The sequence below is a fragment of the Lycium barbarum genome, chromosome 9 (assembly GCF_019175385.1).
Source record: "Lycium barbarum isolate Lr01 chromosome 9, ASM1917538v2, whole genome shotgun sequence".
Classification (NCBI taxonomy): domain Eukaryota; kingdom Viridiplantae; phylum Streptophyta; class Magnoliopsida; order Solanales; family Solanaceae; genus Lycium; species Lycium barbarum.
Window position 1 is genome coordinate 1,533,360 of NC_083345.1, and position 9,643 is coordinate 1,543,002.

The following is a 9,643-nucleotide window of genomic DNA, read 5'->3' on the forward strand; positions in this document are numbered from 1 at the left end:
TGCGTGACATCTCTTCGACTAACGTGCATCTACCTTTGATGGTGCCCCCATCGTTTTTAAATCTTGGATCCGCCTCTATATTTGAGAAAAGTAAGTTTCATAAAAGTTGCAGCACTAAGAAAGTGCAAGTGCTGTTATATGTACAAGAGAGCAAAAAAACCAAACGAAGATCTCATTCCATTCCTATCGGGATTCTAAGAGGCTAAATATCGATTCTGCTTTATTTAACATAAATTTTACCGCTGACTAGGGGAAAAAATACAATAAAACCAAGTAAAGTATTTACTGGACAGAGGTTTTACCCTGTGTTACGTAATTTGTCATGTTAAGTGGGTGCTCGGGGACCACGAATCCTAGGTTATCACCTAGTAGCGACACATACAACTCAAGTATCTTAATATGGTATACGAGAGAGTTGCAAGACAAAACAAGCTATTACCAAAATCTCTATGAGAAGTGTACAAAATTCCTTTGGATTGGCTTCCAAGTTTTACACAATTCCTTTGGATTGGCTTCCAAGTTTTGGACCAGTGGCCCAACCAGCAACTCCAATATTATAAGATGATAATTGACAAGCCACATGAACATAAAACCACACTGAATCTACAAATGTTCCTAGATACCTTGCAATCATAATTCCAACTGGAAATAGAATTCCCCAACTCACAACATTCAGAATTCCATGAATCTGTTCACCATAAATTCAAATAGAAGAAGAGTTCCTAGATACCTTGCAATCATAATTCCAACTGGAAATAGAATTCCCCAATATTGCAACATTCAGAATTCCATGAATCTGTTCACCATAAGAAGAAGAAGAAGAAGAAGAAACAAAATGAAATGGAAATTTCTCAGAACCTATGTTGCTCAGACTCTTCAATAATGTCGACTAGTGCATGTCGGATTCTCCAAAATTAGTGTAATTTTTGAAGAATCCGACACTAATGCGGCAACATTTTTTTTGGAATTTGAACAGCATAGCTTACACCCTAGTGGTTGTTGAAGTGGGACAAAAGTCATAGGAGACTCAGAGTTCAAATTCTTGCAACAAAGACAAACCTGGACTTAGTTGCGTTCGCATACGTTGTTAATATGCACAGAGATTGACGCATCTGTTCCAATACCGTGTTTCTCCATCAAAGAGATCAGCTTACTTTCGCGAGGTAATCTGGAGGCGAAGTATTCCCCGAAGAGTTCCAAAGCAAAACCAAGACACAGCTGCGTTTAGTCAATTTTTCTGTTTGCTAATACAACATGTTTAGTCAACTTACAGCAAAAGAAAGAATAAATGTCAGGTAAAATGGAGCAAAATGGATACTGAAGATTCATATAACCGATACCAACTAGCTTGGGATTGAGGTGTAGTTGTTACATCTTAAACCAAAAGAATCAATTAATGGGACAATAAATACTACTGAAGTACAAAGACCATCACTTTACTCCAAAGCTGAACAGCAAATGACTTCAATTAGACAGATTATGTGATACCTCATCTAGTTCAACTTTAGAAATCTCGATTTTCTCTCCTACAGCAAACTCAGGAAGATTCTTCTCACTAATAGCCAGCCATGGCATATTAGAGGTGAATCCTTTGACTGTGGCAAGCCGCCCAACGCACTGAAATTGCTCTCCACCACTTTCAAATTCAACTTTTATCCTGAGAATATACCAAAATTTACATATGACTTAACTTCTCATCCAGAAAATAAGAATCTTGAAAGACAAGCAACAGTACTCTATACTTGGCACGTACTGTGCTAGTAACAAGAAAAGAAAACACTAAAAACAGGATTTTGAATCTGGATCTATAATATGAATACATAAAAGAGCTGTTTGACATGATCAAGGAAGAAATCAGGATTAGAGTTACCCAAGTTGCAAGTTAGTTTTAAAGATATGCAAATAAGCCCAAAGCAAGAGGAGTTACTAATAGCCTGTTTGGCCAAGCTTTTCCAATGCCAAAAGTGTTTTTTTTTTTTCAAAGTTGAGGTGTTTGGCCAACTTATAGGAGAAGAAAAAGTTATTTTTGATAGAAGCAGAAGCTGGAAAAAAGTAGCTTCTTTCGAAAAGTACTTTTTAAAATTTGGTCAAACACTAATTACTGCTCAAAAGTGCTTTTCAAATTGATTAGCCAAATACAAACTGCTTCTCCGCAAAAGTTTTTTTTTTTTAGAAAAGCACTTTTCAAAATATATTGATTTTAGAAGCTTGACCAAACAAGCTATAAGACGTTCATCAAAAGATAAAGATTCAACCTTCTATATTTGCAATCTGGAGAGAGTTCCCAGAAAATGCTGGCAGATGTACTGGTAAAGTGTCCATGCATCATTCCCCAAACTATCCTCACTAGCTGAACGTATCGGGGTTATTGGAGGATGATCGCCTGCATCAGTTTCTGCCTTTGGTTTATTATAACTTTCAGTTAAAAGCTTTTGCGCGTAATTCCCAAATACAGGATTATGCACCAGTGTTCCTCTGAAGTCAAAAGAAGAAGGATATGCTGTGCTTTCTGTACGGGGATAGCTGAAAGAAAGGAAAATAAGAAGTAAGCCAAAAAGAAAAAGGACGATTTTGTAAACTGCATTGGAAGTTTCAAGAAGTGAAAATTTTCAATGTGTTTGTCATACTTGTTCGATGTGATTCTCTTTTTAGCATACAATTCATAAAGATGTAACTTAGTTTATGGATAGGATAGGTGCTCATTGAGCTCGGTCGTACCAATTTAAAAACCCAAGAAACCCTTAGGAAGCCACTGGGGCAAAATTGAGAGGACCTCAAAAAATTCCTTTACAATTCGGCGCAAGAGTCAGCCGACCCAAACCTTCAACTGGGGCAGAAAAGTTTTTGAACATATAAAATCTCGGTACCTTGTCTGATTTGTTAATTTTTAATTCTCTTTACAAAGGAGGATTGCATCCTTTGGTGAGTTCTAATGAGTTTTATCTTACCAATCAAACATCATCAAAATATTATTCTATCAATCAGTCAAAGCTGAGGTTTTGTTAATAAAAGAAAGAAGGAAACGTGCACCAAGCTAGTGCAAAAATACAGCAAAAAGAAGAGAAAAACATGTGAAGACTTAAGTACCCTCTCTTCATTAGTCCCGTAAGGGGATGTCACAAATGTTTTCCGTAGCCACTCTAAGGAAAGAAGAACGCTACAATCATAAAACAGAGAGGAAAATCTGATAAAACCTCGAGTGTACAAATGCTCAGCCAGTTGCATAGTCAACTGGGGACCAAAGCCCAGTGCACTTGAAGCTACCTGGAAATTGTCAAAAAAAAAAAAAACCAGAATCAGAAGGTTTAAATCAATGACTGTACGAAAAAATACATTTAAATCATAAAAAGAATCAGGTAAAGTTCATAGTTTTATTGGACTTCTGAGTACGAGGTTTTACAAAGATCATACATATTGACCCATATACGTGAATATATAAATAATTGAACTTCATTTCTTGAACACATAGAGGGTATCCAAGAAAAGTTACCCCACACATTTCACTTTCACAAAAGCCAAGACAGCTGTAACCACATCTGAAGTTGTGTAGCTGGTGAATTCTTTGAGTACCGATGACCACTTTGGCAAACTTAGTTTTATATATTTGGTTCAATATGTCCGTAAAGAATCTTAGTTCACTTCTTTCCTGAAATTTTTTAATAATATAAATGCTTCCTACCTTGTTAATAGTGTGTTTTAATGATGCCGTCGCACCCGTGTCGGATCCTTAAAAAATGTATTACTTTTGGAGGACCCGACAGATGCTTGGCAGCATTTTTGAGGGATCCGAGCAGCATAGAATAAAATACATCAATGAAGAAAACTGAGGCAATTTTGTTGTATTTTGGCATAACCAAATAGAAGTCAGAAATCTAAGGATCCCTCAATAGATCGGAATCCCAAGTATAAAAATTGGTAGAAAGCCAAAATTACCAACCTTCAGAAGATTTACTGTGTTTAGACCAGAAGGACGACCTTTGGATTCCAGCTTTTCTGATACACGAACAACTCTCATAGTACCATCCTCCATTATTCTATTCCGGAACATTACAGCAACTTATTGATTTAAAAGCTATTAGTAACAGAGGCACGGACTCGATACTTTTGGACAAGACCTCATGAAAGGTCACACTAGGAGGAACTCACATCAGCATCGAACAACCTGTTTCGGTCCCATTCTAATTTGACTTCATACCCCTTGTACATTATGTAAGGATGCAGCAACCAAAACTTTTCTGGCTTGAACATAGTGATTGGCAGGTATCGATCCACGCAGAACCCAAGTGTAGGAGTTTGACATGGCCCATAGCTGAAATTATAAATAGGAAATGTGTTCCATTCGGACTTGTGATAATTTTGATAATATGATGGTAAAGAGTAATTTGTAGAAGAAAAGAAGAAAGGGCAAGACAAGAAAATTGACATATAAAAGCAATTTTCTAAGACAGTTGAAGAATGGCCATATTATAGCAAGTGATAACTCAAACGGAAAAACCTTGTTTATAGAGAAAATAATAAAAATTGTCCCGTATGCCTGGGTAGATTAAAAAAAAAAAGTCTCGTAAATGTATCCATGAGCAGTTTTGGTCCTTTAAGTTTGCCAAAATTGAGCACTTTTGGTTTCTGAAATATTTATCGACTCCAGCTGTTAGATTTGACCGTAACCGTGAAATAAAAAAGGATTTAAAGAGAAACTCACATGTGAAGGTGCAATTTTTGCTATTTTTGGCCTATTTCTACTGTATGGTGCAATTCTGGCAATTTGACGGGATTTTCCTAGTGTTTCTGGTAAATATTTTTATTTTACAAGTTTTTGTTAAATCTAACTGCCAAAATTTGTTAAATATTTGACGGAGACTAAAAGTGCTCAATTTTGGCAAAACTTAAAGAGCACAATTGCTCATCAATATATTTAAAGGGCTTTCTTAAACCTATCCCAAATATAAGGGATCATTTTTTGTCATTTTCTCATCGTTTTTAGATAGAACTTATCCACCAGTACATAACATTTAAGTACAAGAGAAGACTAGACAGATAGTAAACAACCACAGCAAAGAAGACGGAGAAAAAAAAAGAAGCCTAAAGACTGTATCATGCTTTGTCTAATACAACAACATAAAGCAAAAGTTCAGTTAAAATAATAAAGGTACAGTGTGATAGGCAAACAATAGGAAAAAGTGGAGAGAATTTACGAGATAACCCTTGCATCAAGATTGCCATATTTCCCATTGAAATAACTAGTCTGGAAACGTGTAAATGCAACTCCAACTTTCAAATCAATCTCTTGACGTGCATCTACAGCCAATGCCTCGTCTCTGTTGGGTTCGGCAAGGCTATTCATTGCCTTCAGAATATCTTTTTCAGTAACAGAAGAGAATCGAGCACGGTATATTCTTCTGCCATCACTTTTGTGAAATCCAGTGCTCTCTATAACTGAACCAATAAGTATAAAAGCAAGAATAAAGAATTATGACAAAGAAAGTTTCCAAAAAAACAGAAGTAAAACAATCTAATAAAGATTCAAAAAGTTGACAATTGGAAGTTCTATCAAGTGATATCGATGCAGTTCATCAATTTATCTACAAATAAAGTTCTAACACAGGTGCCAACTTTTTGAAGAAAGAGTCATGTACCTCTCCACCCAGCACAAAAAGAGTAAAGGTGATGATATTTTTGGGATATATGTGATTCCTGAATTTGCACAAACAACACTTTTTATTGGTAGGTAGTAAAGTAAAAGGATTTATTCAATAGAGCACCAAGGAATTTGCATCAGTTCAAAGAACAAATCATAAAATGTATGGTTATGACATATCTGAATAAGAATGATTCAAAGTGGAGGTATGATTGCTTATCCAATTTCCTCTTACTATCTCTTCCTACTACTTATTAACGGCTATGATTCAACTCCCTGTTCTAGCAAGCAGCAAACTCAACCTAGCCTCTCTATCCGTACTTTTTCCTCTCACGTCTTTCTACTTCTTTCCTCTTCCCTGTCTTTATCACTAATAGCCAGTTAGGCCAAACTTCCAAAATCTTCTTATTTTGAAAAGTGTTTTTGTTAAAAGTGATTTTGAGAAAGTATTTTTGAAATGTAGCAGTTTGTGTTTAGCTAATCAATTTGAAAACAGTTTTGCTAATATTATAGCAGTATTTCATGCTTGACCAATGTTCCAAAAGTGTTTCAGGGAAAATGTACTTTTTAGCTTCTGAAAAACAACTTATGCCACTACTTAAAAACACTTATTTTCTTCTCTAAAAGCTTGGGCAAACACTCCAACTTCCTAGAAAGCACTTTTTAAAATTTGAAAAAAAAAAAAACACCTTTGACTTCCAAAAGCTTGGCCAACCAGGCTATACATCTGTACCACATCAGTTAGGCAAACGATGTTTATCTCTCTATATTCTCATTCTCAGCTTATTTTTTTGGGATGGGCTTGAAAATAAGCAGAATTGCTCTCCATATCTCTAAGCCTAGTCTATCTATGAGTTTCACCATTGTAGCAAGTCTTTGCTTGCATTGAAATAATAATGACACGAACAAACAGTACCTTCAAAGCATATATTTTCTCCTTCACGATCACAGTCCAACCATAGTACCAAATGTGAGCAACCACAAGCTTCCTGGCTTAGATGCCTACAAATATGAGCCTTGTATCCGGAGGTCAGTCAGCATTTGCTATTTTAAACACGAGAACAAATAAAGATACAGATCATTGTAATATCTCATCTGAGGGAATTTTTAGTTGAGAAACTAGCATAAGTTTTAAGTTCATCCAAATATGTGAAGACGAATCAATGACCCAAATTTGTAAAAGGACAAATTGGAAAAAGATACAATCGTATCCACTTTTATGTCTATGATTCTGGCATTACTGGAAGGATAAGCAAGACAAATTTTCACCAACATGAGCGGCTTATATGCTTGAAACAAATGCACCCAGCTGCATAGAGATGATCTTAGCCAAAAATATGATAACAGCTATTAAAAGGAAAAATCGCTGGTAATTTTAGTAGACAAGAACAAGGAAAAGTAGTACCTTTGGGTTTGTTTCCTTCTTAAGTACCAGTGCCTGCAAAAGGTCTGAAGGATTTGTATTTGTCCAATCTTGAAAAGCTGATGGAAAATCTACGCTAGATTATCAGACACGGAAAATTCAGATTGAATACTAGAACTAACCAAATAATTACGACTTTAATTATAAGGAAAGCAATTGCTGGCAGCTCAAGCAATGAACTTTTAGTTAATGATTGTTAATGATCTGGGATAAGAGGAAACCTGAAAACATGACCAATCACTGAAGTCACTTTACAATGTGCACGTGATCCTAGAAACATTGCGTTGAACTCATGGACTTCTGTACTACCTCTTCGTGTTGATATCTGGGGCAAATAAATAACAGAATTGCATGAACACCTTTTCTTTTATAATTGTAACATTCTATATATTAACAGGAATACTATACAAACTGTATAGTGCCCCAAAATAAGGTAAAAATTACAGGTAAAAGGAAGCCTTCCTATCTATGTTTCTTCTTACATGCTGTCTAAAACATCAAAAATACCTTCAGCTTCTATTGAACATTTCTGTTTACGCCAAAATAATATGCTTCTATTTCGCGAATGTTAACAGTCCATAGAAGGGAATGAGGATAACCAACCCGTACAACATACAATTACCTAAAAGGTACTGCTCAACACATTTAAGTGAAGTACAAGAATCTCAAGCAGCATATCCACCAAATCGGTACTTTCCAAACAGAATAACGACGTGAAAATAAGGGAGGAATCTAATGAACTGAAAACGGAAGCAATTACAGGAGCGCACAGAAAATAAATCTGCTTTATGCATTAAAATAGAGCTCAATCACAGTAGACAATTGAAAGTTGTTGATACTCCACATAACATTTTCAGAAACTAAAATGTACTCCCACCGTTCCAATTTGTTTTTTCTTAATTTCCCTTTTAATCTGTTTCAAAAAAAAAATATCACTTTTTATATTTAGTAACCCTATACATCCAACATCCTGCATGGCATATTTAAGACCACAAGATTCAAAAGCCAGTTTGGTACATATACACATCTTTAGTTTAAGGCCACAAGATTCAAAAGTCTTCTTTATTTTCTTAAAATGCCGAGTTAAACTAAGACAAACAAATTGACACGGAGAGAGTATCCCGCATGACTCTAGTAAATCCTTTAAGGTAGATAAAGTGGGACAAACAAATTGGAAGTTTGCTCAATTTATACCGTAGTGTTGAGATCTACCTATTACATGCGAATTGTCAATTTGGTAAAAGTTCAAATTTTGTACAAAAGTACTTTTTTTTATTACTTGAGGTTAAGGGTGTACATGAATCGGGTTGATTCGATTTTTTTTTTTAATCAAATTAGACCAATTGCATCGAGTTTTTAAATTTATAAACCAAACCAAATCAACAAAAATTGGGATTTTCAACTTCGGATTTTCTCGGTTTTTTTGGGTTACTTGGGTTTTTCTCGGTAAAGACTTCATATAAAACACATAACTGGTACTTCAAATATTTCTGTAATCCTAATAAGATACGACTATCTAATTAAGATATTTATTAAGAAAATAACACAAAACGTGAGATGAGAAATGAAGTACTAAAATATTCAACGGAAAAAATTAATAAAATTGCATAAAATAAAATGATCATAATCTAAAAGTACTAAGTCATGCTACAATAAATACGGCTAATTTATAATGCATGTAGAAAATGATCATAATCTAAAAGTACTAAGTCATGCTAAAATAAGTATGGCTAATAAATATTAATTACATGACTAGATATTAAATAAAAAATAAAATTAAGTTATGTATTTTCACTTTCTAAACTAATATAAAAATAAAGAATAGATATCAACATTATTGTCATTCCGGTGTTAGTTATGAATTACTTTTGTTAGCGTTAGTATTGATTTATTTTTTGTTGAGTTTTATTTGAGTTACTAATATCATTGGGCTATAAAATTTATTGGACCATTCGAAATTCTAATTTTAAGCTTGAAATAATAGGGCAATTCGCAGAATTGCCCTTCTTTTGGGGTGGTCTTTAAATTTTGCCCCTCACATTTGAAATCTTTAAATTTTGCCCTTCAGCTAAAACCCATGGGTTCCAGGTTCGAACCCCTACTCAGTCAAAACTTTTTTTAAAAAAATCGCAAGACAGAGTTTAAATTTCGTTATACCCCCACCGGCATACACTTGTTAAGGAATTACCAAAGTTATGCCGGATCTGGCATACTTATGCCAAGTCTGCCCATATGGCATAAGTATGCCGGGTCCGGCATACTTATTGGCAAATTTTTAATGGGCAAACTTTTAGTTAAGCCTTACCTAAAAGTCTTTTCCTAGTTATGCCTTATGGGGCAGACTTTTAGTTAAGGCAAAACCACAAGTATGCCTCATAAGGCATAATTTTTCCTTAAGACATAGATTTTGTCTTATAAGGCAAATTTTTAGTTATGCCTTAAGGAAAAGTTCCGCCTTATGGGGCATATTTTTAGTTGTGTCTTAACTAAAAGTCTGCCCCATAAGACATAACTAGGAAAAGACTTTTAGTTAAAGCTTAACTAAAAGTTTGCCCATAAGTATGCCGGACTCGGCATAAACTTGT

General features: G+C 34.8%; 1 pseudogene; it reads right to left on the minus strand.

Annotated features, from left to right (window-relative positions):
* Window positions 1-568: 568 nt before the first annotated feature.
* On the minus strand, window positions 569-8,085 carry LOC132610360 (DNA topoisomerase 3-beta-like; annotated as a pseudogene).
* Window positions 8,086-9,643: the final 1,558 nt, after the last annotated feature.